Raw genomic sequence first — 18,163 nt, forward strand, 5'->3', positions numbered from 1 at the left:
AATCTGCCCCAACATCCTCTCCGTCACCATGCGTCAGACTCTCCTGCCTGTTTTATGATTTCAGGGCCCTAGCAGGAATCACCCCCCCCTCCCCAATTCCTTCCACACCTTCCTTGCCTTCTTTGCACTGAGGTTAGCTCTTTGTCAGCCGTCTGGCTTGGTTACACAAGCTTCTTTGCAGAGAAACATGTTACTTCTGCTGGCCCTCGCTAGGCGGCCGGCATCCAAAACCTTCCCTGGGCACCTGCTGAAAGCCTGGCCCCTTCACGGCCCCAGGTGCTTTTAACGCCATCATTTCCACACGTCGAGCTGCGGAGTCAATAAGCACTCCTAGCCGTGGCAAGGAGCTCGGTGTCAGGCCTGCGTGAAGGCGGCAGGGTAGCGTACTTAGCTGCCAACTGGCTCAGAGGCTTTGGGGCTTCCATCATCTAAGTTACTTAAGGTCGGTGTCCGGCAAGGCGCCGTTCCATGCTAGCAGAGCTGGGCAGTAGGGCAAAACGTCATCAAAATGGTCTACAGCACCCGGTGTTCCCAGGAGGTCTCCCATCCAAGTACTGTCCGAATCCTGCATTGCTTTGCTTTTGAGATCAGACGAGATCAGGCGTATCCAAGGTGGTATGGCCAGTAGACGCTGCTCGATCCATTGCCCGGCCAGCCTTTCTCAGGATCGCTTGGTGGTGAGCAATCTGGCTGTGACGGGGCGGGCTCCGAAGGGTCCATGCAAAGGCTGTGCCGTCCCTACAGGTGTGGTTTGTTTAGCAGTGATTGACGCGCCGCATCAGGTGTCTTCAAAAATGTATCGGCGCAGGGTCTCCTGCAGGCTAAACCCTTCATCGCGGTAATGTGACAGAAAGAGCATGCTGGACCCGTAACTTGGGGGCGGAGCGAGACGTTCAGGGGTGAATGAAGGAAGAGGGTGAGATGGTTGCCAGGGACTTTGAGCTGCTCTTCAGGGGGGAGGGTCGTGTTTCCTGCAAAGGTCTTCTGCTTGGGGTTACCGGTGGTTGCCTCTAGCCACACGGGAGACACTGGTCCTGGTGAAAAGGAGCCTAGTATTAAAAGTAAAGAAGCAACAATGCTGGAGGCCCACGGTGATCAGAAGGATGCTGGTATTTTGCAGAGATGAAATAGCGCAAGAGAGAAAGCAAATGAAAAAAAGAAAAGAGAATGAATGTGTGCACTTGTGAAAGGGAATGGAAAAAAGTCATAGAAGAGAGTGCCCCCTGCTGGTGGAAGGAAAGAAAAAGCAAAAGCCTACAGTACCTGGTATTCCCAGGCGGTCTCCCATCCAAGTACTAACCAATTTTTTTGCTGGCTTCCTTAAAAGGTCTTGTAGATAGAACGCCCCACTCAGAGCCGCTGAACTCACTGATCGGCTGCAGCGCTCTCGACGGAACGTCAGCTTCACGGCCAATGCCACAGGCCGGTAGCACAGGCGAGACTCACCGGTAGACCCGGGCAGGTTGAGTAGAGCGCGGTTAGTTGCTTTCTAATAGCCTGCAGCCGGGGATTAAATTTTAATGAAAGGGAACAATCCCTTTGACTGTCTGCAGCGCGCCACACCTAGGAAGCACACTCTCACACACAAGCCAGCATGCACACGTGCTCGCACGTGACAACACCCCCAATCTGCCCCTACAACCTCTCCGTCACCATGCGTCAGACTCTCCTGCCTGTTTTATGATTTCAGGGCCCTAGCAGGAATCACCCCCCCTCCCCAATTCCTTCCGCACCTTCCTTTCCTTCCTTGCACTGAGGTTAGCTCTTTGTCAGCCGTCTGACTTGGTTACACAAGCTTCTTTTCAGAGAAACATGTTACTTCTGCAGGCCCTCGCTAGGCGGCCGGCATCCAAAACCTTACCTTGGCACCTGCTGAAAGCCTGGCCCCTTCACAGCCCCGGGCGCTTTTAACGCCATCATTTCCACACTGCAAGCTGCGGAGTCAATAAGCACTCCTAGCCGTGGCAAAGAGCTCAGTGTCAGCCCTGCGTGAAGGCGGCAGGGTAGCGTACTTAGCTGTCAACTGGCTCAGAGGCCTTGGGGCTTCCATCATCTAAGTTACTTAAGGTCGGTGTCTGGCAAGGCGCCGTTCCATGCTAGCCAAGCTGGGCAGTAGGGCAAAACGTCATCAAAATGGTCTACAGCACCCGGTGTTCCCAGGAGGTCTCCCAATGAAGTACTGTACAAGCCCAGCCCTGCTTTGCTTCCAAGATCAGATGAGATCGGGCATATCCAAGGTGATATGGCCAGTAGACGCTGCTCGATCCATCGCCCGGCCAGCCTTTCTCAGGATCGCTTGGTGGCGAGCAATCTGGCCGTGATGGGGCGGGCTCCGAAGGGTCCATGCAAAGGCTGTGCCGTCCCTACAGGGTTGGTTTGTTTAGCAGTGATTCACCCGCCGCATCAGGTGTCTTGAAAAATGTCTCGGCGCAGGGTCTCCTGCAGGCTAAACCCTTCATCGCGGGAATGTGACAGAAAGAGCAAGCTGGACCCGTAACGTGGGGGTGGAGCGATACGTCCAGGGGTGAATGAAGGAAGAGGGTGAGATGGTTGCCAGTGACTTTGAGCTGCTCTTCAGGGTTGAGGGTCATGTTGCCTGCAAAGGTCTTCTGCTTGGGGTTACCGGTGATTGCCTCCAGCCACGCGGGAGACGCTGGTCCTGGTGAAAAGGAGCCTAGTATTAAAAGTAAAGAAGCAACAATGCTGGAGGCCCACGGTGATCAGAAGGATGCTGGTATTTTGCAGAGATGAAATAGCGCAAGAGAGAAAGCAAATGATAAAAAGAAAAGAGAATGAATGTGTGCACTTGTGAAAGGGAATAGAAAAAAGGCACAGAAAGAGTGCCGCCTGCTGGTGGAAGGAAAGGAAAAGCAAAAGCCTACAGCAACTGGTAGTCCCAGGTGGTCTTCCTTCCAAGTACTAACCAGTCTCCAACACTGCTTAGCTTCTGAGATCAGATGAGATCAGGCATGTTCAGGGTGGTGTGGCCGTAGGCAGAGACAAGCCTCTCACTTGCTGCTTTTCTACTTTGAAGTCTGGCTGCCGGCTGGCCTTTCCAGTGCTCAGCAAGACCAGGTCCTTTTGTGCTTTCTCTTCTCTTCAATTTTTTTGCTGGCTTAATTAAAAGGTCTTGTAGACACAACGCGCCACTCAGAGCCGCTGAGCTCACTGATCAGTTGCAGCGCTGTCGACGGAACTTCTGCTTCACGGCCAATGCCACAGGCCGAGAGCAGAGGCGAGACTCACCGGTAGACCCGGGTAGGGTGAGTAGAGTGCGGTTAGTTGCTTTCTAATAGCCTGCAGCCGGGGATTAACTTTTATTGAAAGGGAACAATTTCTTTGACTGTCTGCAGCGCGCCACACCTAGGAAGCGCACTCTCACACACAAGCCAGCATGCACACGTGCTCGCACATGACAACACCCCCTATCTGCCCCTACATCCTCTCCGTCACCATGCGTCAGACTCTCCTGCCTGTTTTATGATTTCAGGGCCCTAGCAGGAATCACCCCCCCCCTCCCCAATTCCTTCCGCACCTTCCTTGCCTTCCTTGCACTGACGTTAGCTCTTTGTCAGCCGTCTGGCTTGGTTACACAAGCTTCTTTGCAGAGAAACATGTTACTTCTGCTGGCCCTCGCTAGGCGGCCGGCATCCAAAACCTTCCCTGGGCACCTGCTGAAAGCCTGGCCCCTTCACGGCCCCGGGTGCTTTTAACGCCATCATTTCCACACGGCGAGCACCGGAGTCAATAAGCACTCCTAGCCGTGGCAAGGAGCTCGGTGTCAAGCCTGCGTGAAGGCGGCGCGGTAGCGTACTTAGCTGCCAACTGGCTCAGAGACCTTGGGGCTTCCATCATCTAAGTTACTTAAGGTTGGTGTCCGGCAAGGCGCCGTTCCATGCTAGCCGAGCTGGGCTGTAGGGCAAAACGTCATCAAAATGGTCTACAGCACCCGGTGTTCCCAGGAAGTCTCCAATCCAAGTACTGTCCAAGCCCAGCCCTGCTTTGCTTTCGAGATCAGATGAGATCGGGCGTATCCAAGGTGGTATGGCCAGTAGACGCTGCTCGATCCATCGCCCGGCCAGCCTTTCTCAGGATCGCTTGGTGGCGAGCAATCTGGCCGTGACGGGGCGGGCTCCGAAGGGTCCATGCAAAGGCTGTGCCGTCCCTACAGGTGTGGTTTGTTTAGCAGTGATTCACCCGCTGCATCAGGTGTCTTCAAAAATGTCTCGGCGCAGGGTCTCCTGCAGGCTAAACCCTTCATCATGGTAATGTGACAGAAAGAGCAAGCAGGACCCATAACTTGGGGGCGGAGCGAGACGTCCAGGGGTGAATGAAGGAAGAGGGTGAGATGGTTGCCAGTGACTTTGAGCTGCTCTTCAGGGGGGAGGGTCGTGTTGCCTGCAAAGGTCTTCTGCTTGGGGTTACCGGTGTTTGCCTCCAGCCACGCGGGAGACGCTGGTCCTGGTGAAAAGGATCCTAGTATTAAAAGTAAAGAAGCAACAATGCTGGAGGCCCACGGTGATCAGAAGGATGCTGGTATTTTGCAGAGATGAAATAGCGCAAGAGAGAAAGCAAATGAAAATAAGAAAAGAATGAATGTGTGCACTTGTGAAAGGGAGTGGAAAAAAGGCATAGAAGAGAGTGCCCCCTGCTGGTGGAAGAAAGGAAAAAGCAAAAGCCTACAGCACCTGGTATTCCCAGGTGGTCTCCCATCCAAGTACTAACCAGGCCCAACCCTGCTTAGCTTCCAAGATCAGATGACATCGGGCGTGTTCAGGGTGGTGTGGCCGTAGGCGGAGACAAGCTTCTCACTTGCTGCTTTTCTATTTTGACGTCTGGCTGCCGGCTGCCCTTTCCAGTGCTCAGCAAGACCAGGTCCTTTTGTGCTTTCCCTTTTCTTCAATTTTTTTGCTGGCTTCCTTAAAAGGTCTTGTAGATAGAACGCCCCACTCAGAGCCGCTGAGCTCACTGATCGGCTGCAGCGCTGTCGACGGAACGTCAGCTTCACGGCCAATGCCACAGGCCGGAAGCAGAGGCGAGACTCACCGGTAGACCCGGGTAGGGTGAGTAGAGCGTGGTTAGTTGCTTTCTAATAGCCTGCAGCCGGGGATTAACTTTTAATGAAAGTGAACAATCCCTTTGACTGTCTGCAGCGCGCCACACCTAGGAATCGCACTCTCACACACAAGCGAGCATGCACACGTGCTCGCACGTGACAACACCCTCTATCTGCCCCTACAACCTCTCCGTCTCCATGTGTCAGACTCTCCTGCCTGTTTTATGATATCAGGGCGCTAGCAGGAATCACCCCCCCCTCCCCAATTCCTTCCTTGCCTTCATAGAATCATAGAATCATAGAATGGTAGAGTTGGAAGGGACCTCCTTGGTCATCTGTTCCAACCCCCTGCTCAAAGCAGGATTCACTAGATCATCTCAGACAGATGTCTGTCCAGCCTCTGTTTGAAGACGTCCATTGAAGGGGAACTCACCACCTCTCGTGGCTGCCTGTTCCACTCATTAATCACCCTAACTGTCAAAAAGTTTTTTCTAATATCTAATCTGTGTCTCCTCCCATTTAGTTTCATCCCATTGCTTCTAGTCTTTCCTTGTGCAAATGAGAATAAAGATGATCCTTCTACAATGTGACAGCCCTTGACATATTTGTAGACAGCTTTTATGTCTCCTCTCAGTCTTCTTTTTTGCAAGCTAAACATTCCCAAATCCTGCAACTGTTCCTCATAGGACATGGTTTGCAGACCAGTCACCATTCTGGTCGCTCTTCTCTGAACTTGCTCCAGTTTGTCTATGTCTTTTTTAAAATGTGGTGCCCAAAACTGTACACAGTATTCCAGATGAGGTCTGACCAAAGAGGAGTAAAGACCGATAATGACTTCACGTGATCTAGACTGTATGCTTCTGTTAATACATCCCAGAATTGTATTTGCCTTTTTTGCTGCTGCATCACACTGTTGACTCATGTTCAGTCTATGATCTATTAGTATACCTAAGTCTTTTTCACATGTACTGTTGCTTAGCTCTATTCCTCCCATTCTGTATATGCTTTTTTCATTTTTATTGCCCAGATGTAGTACTTTGCATTTTTCCCTGTTAAAAACCATTCTGTTGGTTGCTGCCCACTGCTCCAGTTTATTTAGGTCTTTTTGAATCCTCTCTCTCTCTTCTCTAGTATTAGCTATCCCTCCTAGCTTTGTGTCATCAGCAAATTTAATCAGTTTACCCTCAATTCCTTCATCTAAATCATTGATAAAGATGTTGAACAATACAGGTCCCAGGACGGAGCCCTGTGGTACCCCACTTGAGACATTCATCCAGCTGGATGTGAAGCCATTTACAACCACCCTTTGAGTCCGATCACTAAGCCAGTTATGAATCCACCTAACAGTTGCCTGGTCCATTGCATACTTGGTCATTTTTTCAATAAGGATGGTGTGAGATACTTTGTCAAATGCTTTGCTGAAGTCAAGAAATACTATATCTACAGCATTTCCCTGATCCACCCAGTCAGTGATTCTGTCATAGAAGGAAATTAAGATAGTCTGACATGACTTGTTAGTTACAAACCCATGCTGACTCTGGTTAATCACTTCATTCTTATCCATGTACTTACATACATGTTGTTTAATAATTTGTTCAAAGATCTTTCCTGGTATAGAAGTCAGACTCACCGGCCTATAGTTCCCTGGGTCCACCTTCTTCCCCTTTTTGAAGATAGGAACAACATTTGCTCTTCTCCAGTCTTCTGGGACTTCTCCTGTTCTCCAAGAATTTTCAAAGATTATGGAGAGTGGTTCTAAAATTTCTTCTATGATCTCCTTCAGTACTCTGGGGTGTAATTCATCTGGACCTGGAGACTTGAACTCATTTATGTTAGCTAAATATTCCCTCACAATCTTTCTGTTTACAGATAACTTGGATTCCTCTATTCCTTTAAAAGGACAGTGAATATCAATTGATGTTACATTTTCTTTCTGAGAGAAAACAGATGCAAAATAGGAATGAAAAAGTTCGGCCTTCTCAACATCCTCTCTTCCCATTTCTCCATTTTCATCCTGTAAAAATCCTATAGCATCTTTGACTTTTCTTTTACTTTTGACATACCCCCAAAATCCTTTTTTATTGCTTTTGACATCTCTTGCAAGCCTTAATTCATTGTCAGCTTTAGCTAATCTGATACGTGCCCTACAGGATCTGCAGACTGCATTATAATCTTCTTTAGATATGCCTCCCTCTTTCCATTTAATAAACATTTCTTTCTTTCTTTTTAGCATGTGTTTAAGTTCTGTGTTCATCCATCCTGGTTTCCTTAAATGCTTCCCATTCTTCCTCCTTTTCGGGATTGTTAACGATTGTGCTTTGAGAATCTCATTTTTAAAAATTTCCCATCCTTCCTGGACATTTTTGTCCTTAAGGACATCCAGCCATTGGATCCTTCCTATTCTCTTTCTGAGTCTCTTAAAATCTGCCTTTCTAAAATATAACCTTGAAGTTTGAGTATTCACATGTCTTCCTCCTCTAGTTATCCAAAATTCTATAATAGCATGATCGCTGCCTCCTAGGGTCCCAGCCACCTTTACCTCCTCAACCATTTCCTCCCTGTTTATAAGGATTAGATCCAAAGTAGCAGATCCCCTTGTTTTCTCCCCTACCTTTTGGAAGATAAAGTTGTCAGCAAGAGAGGATAAGGATAACCTTCCTTGCACTGAGGTTAGCTCTTTGTCAGCCGTCTGGCTTGGTTACACAAGCTTCTTTGCAGAGAAACATGTTACTTCTGCTGGCCCTCGCTAGGCGGCCGGCATCCAAAACCTTCCCTGGGCACCTGCTGAAAGCCTGGCCCCTTCACGGCCCCGGGTGATTTTAACGCCATCATTTCCACACGGCGAGCTGCGGAGTAAAAAAGCACTCCTAACCGTGGCAAGGAGCTCGGTGTCAGGCCTGCGTGAAGGCGGCGGGGTAGCGTACTTAGCTGCCAACTGACTCAGAGGCCTTGGGGCTTCCATCATCTAAGTTACTTAAGGTCGGTGTCCGGCAAGGTGCCGTTCCATGCTAGCGGAGCTGGGCAGTAGGGCAAAAGGTCATCAAAATGGTCTAGAGCACGCAGTATTCCCAGGAGGTCTCCCATCCAAGTACTGTCCGAGCCCAGCCCTGCTTTGCTTCCAAGATCAGACGAGATCGATCATATCCAACGTGGTAAGGCCAGTAGACACTACTCAATCCATCGCCCGGCCAGCCTTTCTCAGGATCGCTTGGTGGCGAGCAATCTGGCCGTGACGGGGCGGGCTCCGAAGGGTCCATGCAAAGGCTGTGCCGTCCCTACAGGTGTGGTTTGTTTAGCAGTGATTCACCCGCCGCATCAGGTGTCTTCAAAAATGTCTCGGCGCAGGGTCTCCTGCAGGCTAAACCCTTCATCGCGGTAATGTGACAGAAAGAGCAAGCTGGACCCGTAACTTGGGGGCGGAGCGAGACGTCCAGGGGTGAATGAAGGAAGAGGGTGAGATGGTTGCCAGTGACTTTGAGCTGCTCTTCAGGGGGGATGGTCGTGTTGCCTGCAAAGGTCTTCTGCTTGGGGTTACCGGTGGTTGCCTCCAGCCACCCGGGAGACGCTGGTCCTGGTGAAAAGGAGCCTAGTAATAAAAGTAAATAAGCAACAATGCTGGAGGCCCACGGTGATCAGAAGGATGCTGGTATTTTGCAGAGATGAAATAGCGCAAGAGAGAAAGCAAATGAAAAAAAGAAAAGAGAATGAATGTGTGCACTTTTGAAAGGGAATGGAAAAAAGGCATAGAAGGGAGTGCCCCCTGCTGGTGGAAGGAAGGAAAAAGCAAAAGCCTACAGCACCTGGTATTTGCAGGTGGTCTCCCATCCAAGTACTAACCAGGCCCAACCCTGATTAGCTTCCAATATCAGACAAGATCGGGCGTGTTCAGGGTGGTTTGGCTGCAGGCACTGGCAAGCCTCTCAATTGCTGCTTTTCTACTTTGAAGGTACAGACAAGCCTCTCACTTGCTGCTTTTCTTCTTTGAAGTCTGGCTTCCGGATGCCCTTTCCAGTGTTCAGTAAGACCAGGTCCTTTTGTGCTTTCACTTCTCTTCAAATTTTTTGCTGGCTTCCTTAAAAGGTCTTGTAGACAGAACGCCCCACTCAGAGCCACTGAGCTCACTGATCGGCTGCAGCGCTGTCGACGGAACGTCAGCTTCACGGCCAATGCCACAGGCCGGGAGCAGAGGCGAGACTCAACGGTAGGGTGAGTAGAGAACGGTTAGTTGCTTTCTAATAGCCTGCAGCCGGGGATTAACTTTTAATGAAAGGGAACAATCCCTTTGACTGTCTGCAGCGCGCCACACCTAGGAAGCGCACTCTCACACACAAGCCAGCATGCACACGTGCTCGCACGTGACAACACCCCCTATCTGCCCATACAACCTCTCCGTCACCATGCGTCAGACTCTTCTGCCTGTTTTATGATTTCAGGGCCCTAGCAGGAATCCCCCCCCACCCCTCCCCAATTCCTTCCGCACCTTCCTTGCCTTCCTTGCACTGAGGTTAGCTCTTTGTCAGCCGTCTGGCTTGGTTACACAAGCTTCTTTGCAGAGAAACATGTTACTTCTGCTGGCCCTCGCTAGGCATCCGGCATCCAAAACCTTCCCTGGGCACCTGCTGAAAGCCTGGCCCCTTCACGGCCCCGGGTGCTTTTAACACCATCATTTCCACACGGCGAGCTGCGGAGTCAATAAGCACTCCTAGCCGTGGCAAGGAGCTCGGTGTCAGCCCTGCGTGAAGGCGGCGGGGTAGCGTACTTAGCTGCCAACTGGCTCAGAGGCCTTGGGGCTTCCATCATCTAAGTTACTTAAGGTCGGTGTCCGGCAAGGCGCCGTTCCATGCTAGCCGAGCTGGGCAGTAGGGCAAAACGTCATCAAAATGGTCTACAGCACCCGGTGTTCCCAGGAGGTATCCCATCCAATTACTGTCTGAGCCCAGCCCTGCTTTGCTTCCAAGATCAGACGAGATCAGGCGTATCCAAAGTGGTATGGCCAGTAGCCGCTGCTCGATCCATCACCCGGCCAGCCTTTCTCAGGATCGCTTGGTGGCGAGCAATCTGGCCGTGACGGGGCGGGCCTTGAAAGGTCCATGCAAAGGCTGTGCCGTCCCTACAGGTGTGGTTTATTTAGCAGTGATTCACCCGCCGCATCAGGTGTCTTCAAAAATGGCTCGGCGCAGGGTCTCCTGCAGGCTAAACCCTTCATCGCGATAATGTGACAGAAAGAGCAAGCTGGACACGTAACTCGGGGGCTGAGCGAGACGTCCAGGGGTGAATGAAGGAAGAGGGTGAGATGGTTGCCAGTGACTTTGAGCTGCTCTTCAGGGGGGAGGGTCGTGTTGCCTGCAAAGGTCTTCTGCTTGGGGTTACCGGTGGTTGCCTCCAGCCACCCGGGAGACGCTGGTCCTGGTGAAAAGGAGCCTAGTATTAAAAGTAAATAAGCAACAATGCTGGAGGCCCACGGTGATCAGAAGGATGCTGGTATTTTGCAGAGATGAAATAGCGCAAGAGAGAAAGCAAATGAAAAAAAAAAAAGAGAATGAATGTGTGCACTTGTGAAAGGGAATGGAAAAAAGGCATAGAAGAGAGTGCCCCCTGCTGGTGGAAGGAAGGAAAAAGCAAAAGCCAACAGCACCTGGTATTCCCAGGTGGTCTCCCATCCATGTAATAATCAGGCCCGACCCTGCTTAGCTTCCAATATCAGATGAGATCGGGCATGTTCAGTGTGGTGTGGCCATAGGCAGAGACAAGCCTCTCACTTGTTGCTTTTCTACTTTAAAGTCTGGCTGCCGGCTGCCCTTTCCAGTGCTCAGCAAGACCAGGTCCTTTTGTGCTTTCCCTTCTCTTCAATTTTTTTGCTGGCTTCCTTAAAAGGTCTTGTAGACAGAAGGCCCCACTCAGAGCCGCTGAGCTCACTGATCGGCTGCAGCTCTGTCGTCGGATCGTCAGCTTCACGGCCAATGCCACAGGCCGGGAGCAGAGGCGAGACTCACCGGTAGACCCGGGTAGGGTGAGTAGAGCGTGGTTAGTTGCTTTCTAATAGCCTGCAGCCGGGGATTAACTTTTAATGAAAGGGAACAATCCCTTTGACTGTCTGCAGCGCGCCACACCTAGGAAGCGCACTCTCACACACAAGCCAGCATGCACACGTGCTCGCACGTGACAACACCCCCTATCTGCCCCTACGACCTCTCCGTCACCATGCATCAGACTCTCCTGCCTGTTTTATGATTTTAGGGCCCTAGCAGGAATCACCCCCCCCTCCCCAATTCCTTCCGCACCTTCCTTGCACTGAGGTTAGCTCTTTGTCAGCCGTCTGGCTTGATTACACAAGCTTCTTTGCAGAGAAACATGTTACTTCTGCTGGCCCTCGCTAGGCGGCCGGCATCCAAAGCCTTCCCTGGGCACCTGCTGAAAGCCTGGCCCCTTCACGGCCCCGAGTGCTTTTAACGCCATCATTTCCACACGGCGAGCTGCGGAGTCAATAAGCACTCCTAGCCGTGGCAAGGAGCTTGGTGTCAGGCCTGCGTGAAGGCGGCGGGGTAGCGTACTTAGCTGCCAACTGGCTCAGAGGCCTTGGGACTTCCATCATCTAAGTCAGGGTTCCCCAACTCCAGTCCTCAAGGCCCACCAACAGGTCATGTTTTCAGGATTTCCTTAGTATTGCACAGGTGATGGAATTATTGCCTGTGCAGGTGATGCAATTATCACCTGTGTAATACTAAGGAAATCCTGAAAACATGACCTGTTGGTGGGCCTTGAGGACTGGAGTTGGGGAACCCTGATCTAAGTTACTTAAGGTCGGTGTCCGGCAAGGCGCCGTTCCATGCTAGCCAAGCTGGGCAGTAGGGCAAAAAGTCATCAAAATGATCTACAGCACCGGATGCTCCCAGGAGGTCTCCCATCCAAGTACTGTCCGAGCCCAACCCTGCTTTGCTTCCGAGATCAGACGAGATCGGGCGTATCCAAGGTGGCAAAGCCAGTAGACGCTGCTCAATCCATCGCCCGGCCAGCCTTTCTCAGGATCGCTTGGTGGCGAGCAATCTGGCCGTGACGGGGCGGGCTCCGAAGGGTCCATGCAAAGGCTGTACCGTCCCTACAGGTGTGGTTTGTTTAGCAGTGATTCACCCGCCGCATCAGGTGTCTTCAAAAATGTCTCGGCGCAGGGTCTCCTGCAGGCTAAACCCTTCATCGCGGTAATGTGACAGAAAGAGCAAGCTGGACCCGTAACTTGGGGGCTGAGCGAGACGTCCAGGGGTGAATGAAGGAAGAGGGTGAGATGGTTGCCAGTGACTTTGAGCTGCTCTTCAGGGGGGAGGGTCGTGTTGCCTGCAAAGGTCTTCTGCTTGGGGTTACCGGTGGTTGCCTCCAGCAACCCGGGAGACGCTGGTCCTGGTGAAAAGGAGCATAGTATTAAAAGTAAATAAGCAACAATGCTAGAGGCCCACGGTGATCAGAAGGATGCTGGTATTTTGCAGAGATGAAATAGCGCAAGAGAGAAAGCAAATGAAAAAAAGAAAAGTGAATGAATGTGTGCACTTGTGAAAGGGAATGGAAAAAAGGCATAGAAGAGATTGCCCCCTGCTGGTGGAAAGAAGGAAAAAGCAAAAGCCTACAGCACCTGGCATTCCCAGGCGGTCTCTGTTAAATGGTTAATTATGGAAATTCATTTGGAATGTTAATCGATAATCATTTTTCTGAGTTCTATGCCTCAGCCATCGTGTCTAGTTGACATGCGCTATTTGTGTGTGTATTTTTGGTTCACTACCATATGTAGAACAGGTGTCCATACGACTGGCTATAAAAGCCCATGGTACAGAAAGGGGGGGCTCTCTTGCTCTGCCCACCCCTCAAGACACAGAATCTTCATGCTGAGAAGCAGATGACATGTAGGCCTGGACACATGCTGGACAAAGACATGATTTACCAGCCAGGATCCAAGGAAAGATGGGTGAATCTCAACAATTAAGCAAATTATGGACAAATGGACAATTACTTTATAACTAATTATTGTATGTACCTGCTGCAATCTGATTCTTTTTAATGGACAATCCAAGAATAAATAGATATATTTTTTTATAAGAATATCGTGATATTGATACTTTGAGAAGTCCTCAGTAGAAAAAAATAATACAGGAAGAGTATTATTTTACAATGGTGAGCCAGCCAGTCCTGTTTTTTTGTTTTTTAAATTAAGTAAGTGAATTTCTTCCGTGAACAAGGGGGGAGTCCTGACGAGCTGAACAGCTATTGTTCACGTGTCAGTAAATTCACTAGTTTGTCACGAGAAGCAGAAAGGACCTACAGACTGAGGAAAGACAGGAAGCAGAGGTACTAACAAGGAACAGAATCACACAGGAAAAGAATCAGACGAACTGAAGACAGGACGTGCTGATAAAGAGAAGCCAAGAAATCTTAAGGTAAGCAAAATATGGATATAATTTCTTCTTTTGCTAAACAAAGTAATATTAATTTCAAAGTTAATGTAGGAGATGACATAGAAGTTTTGTGGCTCAGTTTATACAAAGAATGTGAATTGCAGAATTTACAGTTAACTTCTAAATTGGTAAAAAGAGACAAACAGAAATTGAGAAATATTCTACATTTGGTAGATTTTTTTCATAGTCTTGTGTTAGAGATTTCTAAGCAGGAAAAAAGTGTAGAAGTGTCAGACAGTGATACTGATTCTGACTGTAATGTGGAAAATGAACAAGAAGTAAGACACGTGTCTGTAACTGAAGGTGACCTTGGGTCTGACCAAGAGACGGACATACAGAAACCTGACATGGGAGGAGACATGACTGACATACGAGAAACCGACATACTAGGTGATGTGGGAGGAGACGTGAGTGACGTAGGAGGAACGGACGTACAAGAGCCACTAAAAATATCAGAGAATTCTGGAATTACCCAGGCTCAACTCCAAATTAAAATGAGGAAAAATTTGCTGAAATTATACAAAATCATGCCAAAATATGATGTCAAAATCCATGCCTGTAGAAATTCAGAGACATTTGAGAGCTTCTCTGATAAGTTTGATTTATCCAATGAGGAGAGGAATCAATTATTTAAAATATGGATTCCTGTGACATTGTCCAGACGTTTACATTTAATGCTCTGTGAAAATGACTCTCCTAATGGATGGGAAAATGATTCGGACAGATTAAGATATTTGATTTATTGTGTCACAAAGGATTTTCCCAACATAGAAGATCTGCAGAAACTAAGGATTGGTAGGAAGGAATGTACATATACATTCATGTCCATATTTGAACGGTTGTACAAAGCTCTCATCAAAAATGGAAAAGTACAACATATGATAACTTTTGTACAAAAATTCAAATTCCTAAATTCAGTTTCCCAAGTTATGGCATCACAAAAAAATTCATTATTTGAATGTCCGCAGATGCTGGATTTTGTTAGAAAACATGAGAATCGTGAAAAGAAAATAAATCAAGCTAAATTTATAAAACCAGGAAAGGTAAAATCTTACCAAAAGCCAATATCAAACTCTCCTAGACTGAGTCATCCCCATAGTGAACTCTATCAAATACGCAGAAGATTTCATATATGTTATAAGCCATATCAGCCAGTGCAAAGATCCATCTCTCCACAGAATGAGTTAATTCTCAGTCAGAACTGTGATTCTCTAAAAAGGAAAATGGCTGAAACTGATGGACAGAGACAGGTGAGACGACCAACTCACAGTGACGTCATGGAATGTGGACAGAAGAACAGGCAGTTCTCTGAGGTTTTGAAGGATAGAAAAATGTCTTTCCTAAATAGGGCGTTCCTGGAGATATTTGAGAGAGACAGAAGATTTGGTTTAGGGAGTGGCTAAGGAAAAACTGTAATTATAATGTTGTATCAAAATGTAATACAATGTCTCAATATTTATTTATAATCTTATATAGTAAAATTGTAGTTACATAGTTTCTAATAGTTCATATATATATATATATATATATATATATATATATATATATATACACTTGTCTAAGTAGAGATTGCGTATAATTGTATTTATATATACGTTTATAAAATATATATATATATTAATTAATAAATTAGAACTTCATATATATAAATTTAAGTAGCAATATTTTGAATTACATTAGAACCAACCAATATATGTATAAGATATTTAAATAATTCTGTTTCTGTATGAATTTGATATTTAATTTTATTTTCTTATATTTCCTTAGAGTTTTCATTCCAAAGCAGGATTTGATCAAAGAACTCTAAAATTGGATTTATTTCTTTATTCACACAGGAAGTGAAAAAATTGCATGATTTTATGTGTATAACGTTTTAAAATAATAACAATATATCTAGTTGAACTATAATATATATGTAATACTTATTAATTCTTTTGTGTTGCTAATATTTTCTGTGCATGAAGTGTTCGTGCAAATTAAAGTAGCTTTACAGCATGACGTGTGACAGCTGCGGCCTTTGAACTTTGAGCTAATAGTATAGGATCCCATTCATTCTATTTTCAACTGATGTAACTTAAGACCGGGCATCCAGTGAAAAAAGAATCTAAGACAAGAGTTTTTTCAAGTGTCTGAAATTCCAGTGACTTACTCTCATATTATATAATATGTACTTGGGGAATATTCAAAGAAATATAAAGATATTTAATTGATATGGCAATGCGCATTAATAAATTGGGATACAACAATTTTGGGTTAAATATATATATATATATATATATATCTAAAACTTCATATGTGGAATGTTTGAGTTGAACAGATCTGTGAATGTGTAGCATCGGCGTCTCTGCCCCGTTCTAGGCAGAGACGCCGTCCGTCTCACCTCACCGCTCCTGGCGCGGCGTCCTCCAGCGCTTCTCTCCCGCTGCTTCCGGCACGCGCTCCTTCCCCGGCAGTGTGCTTAGGGCGCGCGCGCGCGCGCTCCCCCTCTCTTAAAGGGACCGCGCGCGCCGTCCTAAGGCGTCCCCGGCCAATTGCCGGAGGACCTCCCATATAAAAGGCACCTCCTCCAAAATGGAGGTGCCCGAGCAATGTTGTAGCACTGTTCACTACTCTGCTTCAGCCCTCAGGTCTCGTTGCCAGTTACCTGCCAGATACCTGCCAGATTCCTGCCAGTCTGCTGTCTAATTCCTGCCTGATATCCTGCTACCTGCCTGCTAGCCTGAGGTCCGACGGTCTGCCCTCCAACTTCTGTCAGTCTGTCTAAGGACCAGCTTGCCCGCTCACCTGGCAGCGCACATCTTCTACCTGCCTGCTTGCCTGAGGTCCGACGGTCTGCCTTCCAACTCTTGTCAGTCTGTCTAAGTACCAGCTTGCCCGCTCACCTGGGAGCGCTCATCTGCTGCCTGTCTGCTAGCCTACCAGGAGGCTCTGCCGTCACGTGCTGTGACCACCCGCTTGTCCAGAGACTCCTGCCCGCTCACCTGGGAGCGCTCATCTGCTACCTGTCTGTTGGTCTTCCTGGAGGCTCCGCCGTCACATGCTGTGACCACCCATTTATCCAGAGACTCTCGCCTGCTCACCTGGGAGCTCACGTCTATCATCTGCCGCCACAGGTCGTACCAATCCTTTACCCAGAGACTGCCCCGGTCACTTGCCGTGACCTCCTGCCCGTTCATCCAGAGACTGCCCTGGTCACTTGCCGTGACCTCCTGCCCGTTCATCCAGAGACTGCCCCGGTCACTTGCCGTGACCTCCTGTCCGTTCATTCAGAGACTGTCCCAGTCACCTGCTGTGACTGCCTGCCCGTCTACCCTGGTCGCCACCCGCTCCCTTACAAGGACCGCCCCCTTGTATAGTAGCTCAGAGGTTCCGCCTCCCAGACCCGTTACAGTTTGCTCGGGCCATGGAACCCGGTGGCACCCAAGCTCCCTCGCTATCGGACCTGTGTCATGAACTGTCCCGTCAGAGGTCCCAACAGGAGTCCATCCTGGGTCACCTGCGGAATGTCAATTCTCGCCTGGACACTCTGACTGCTCTGCCTGCAACCACCGCCAGTGTCATGACTCGCAATCCGGCAGCTCCACTGCCCACTAATAACATGGTATCCTACCCCGGACCACGGCTTTCTGCACCTCCTCGTTTCGGAGGCGACTCCGCCCAGGCTCGGGGCTTCATAAATCAGTGCACCCTGCACTTTGAACTCCTGTCTCACCAGTTTAACTCCGACCGAGCCAAAATTGCCTTCATCATGTCCCATCTCACCGGGGAGGCCTTGGCCTGGCTAAATCCTCTATGGGAGAGAGGAGACCCCCTGGTGTCCGACTTGCCTGCCTTTCTCACGGCTTTCCGGAAAGTCTTCGACGAACCCGGACGGAAGACCTCATCCGCATCATCTCTGCTACGCCTCCGTCAGGGAAGTCTCACCGAGGGCCAATATGCCATACGGTTCCGTACCCTTGCCTCGGAGCTGGCCTGGGATAATGACGCTCTGGTTTCCGTCTTCTGGGAGGGTCTGTCCGGCCGTATTAAAGATGAACTTGCCGGTCGGGACATTCCTACCACTCTCGATGACCTTATAACTCTTGCCACCCGGATTGACCTGCGGTTCCAGGAGCGTGCCAAAGAGGTCACCCGTGAGAGGAGGGTTCCACGTCTAGCTCCTACTTTCCAGAAACCCATCACTCCCTCCGTCTCTCCTCAGCTACACTCTCCTGAGCCTATGCAGGTCGACCAGACCAAGATGGTCGGTTCTCGCCAAGAATCTCGCCGAGCCGAGGGAAGCTGTTTCTATTGTGGCAGTATGAAGCACTTCATCCGTTCCTGCCCGGAAAAACCGGGAAACGCCAGTGTCTAGGACCACTCGGAGAGGTCGTCCTAGACAAAAGTAAGCCCTCTCAATCTCTGACCTTACCGGTCTCTATTGCTTGGGGAGAGAACCGTCTCTTTGAACTCGCCCATCTGGATTCTGGAGCTGCTGGAAACCTCATCTCCCAGTCTCTGGTAGAGAGATACCATATTCCCACCAAGTCCTTGGCTGAACCATTGTCAGTCGCCTCCGTGGATGGAAGACTTCTCTCGGAGACCATCCTGCTCGTCACCGAACCCATAACCCTGCAGGTGGGAATGCTGCACTCTGAGGAGATCTCATTCCATGTGCTGTCCGGACTTT

At 49.0% G+C, this 18,163-nt stretch overlaps 1 non-coding gene and 8 pseudogenes across 1 annotated transcript; all 9 read right to left on the bottom strand.

The window, feature by feature from the left end:
- Positions 1–510: 510 nt before the first annotated feature.
- Positions 511–630, bottom strand: LOC141268712 (5S ribosomal RNA; annotated as a pseudogene).
- A 1,505-nt stretch (positions 631–2,135) lies between these two features.
- On the bottom strand, positions 2,136–2,255 carry LOC141268884 (5S ribosomal RNA; annotated as a pseudogene).
- A 620-nt stretch (positions 2,256–2,875) lies between these two features.
- On the bottom strand, positions 2,876–2,995 carry LOC141268563 (5S ribosomal RNA; annotated as a pseudogene).
- Positions 2,996–3,937: 942 nt separating this feature from the next.
- On the bottom strand, positions 3,938–4,057 carry LOC141267719 (5S ribosomal RNA; annotated as a pseudogene).
- Positions 4,058–4,676: 619 nt separating this feature from the next.
- On the bottom strand, positions 4,677–4,795 carry LOC141266214 (5S ribosomal RNA). The gene has a single exon (XR_012320267.1). It is a non-coding gene; the product is annotated as a 5S ribosomal RNA (ribosomal RNA).
- A 4,049-nt stretch (positions 4,796–8,844) lies between these two features.
- On the bottom strand, positions 8,845–8,963 carry LOC141268095 (5S ribosomal RNA; annotated as a pseudogene).
- A 975-nt stretch (positions 8,964–9,938) lies between these two features.
- LOC141270124 (5S ribosomal RNA) lies at positions 9,939–10,058 on the bottom strand (annotated as a pseudogene).
- A 621-nt stretch (positions 10,059–10,679) lies between these two features.
- LOC141268804 (5S ribosomal RNA) lies at positions 10,680–10,798 on the bottom strand (annotated as a pseudogene).
- Positions 10,799–11,924: 1,126 nt separating this feature from the next.
- Positions 11,925–12,044, bottom strand: LOC141268569 (5S ribosomal RNA; annotated as a pseudogene).
- Positions 12,045–18,163: the final 6,119 nt, after the last annotated feature.

Source organism: Phyllobates terribilis, unplaced genomic scaffold, assembly GCF_046119375.1.
Source record: "Phyllobates terribilis strain yellow unplaced genomic scaffold, ASM4611937v1 Scaffold_4__5_contigs__length_816908805, whole genome shotgun sequence".
In the NCBI taxonomy this organism is placed as follows: Eukaryota; Metazoa; Chordata; class Amphibia; order Anura; family Dendrobatidae; genus Phyllobates; species Phyllobates terribilis.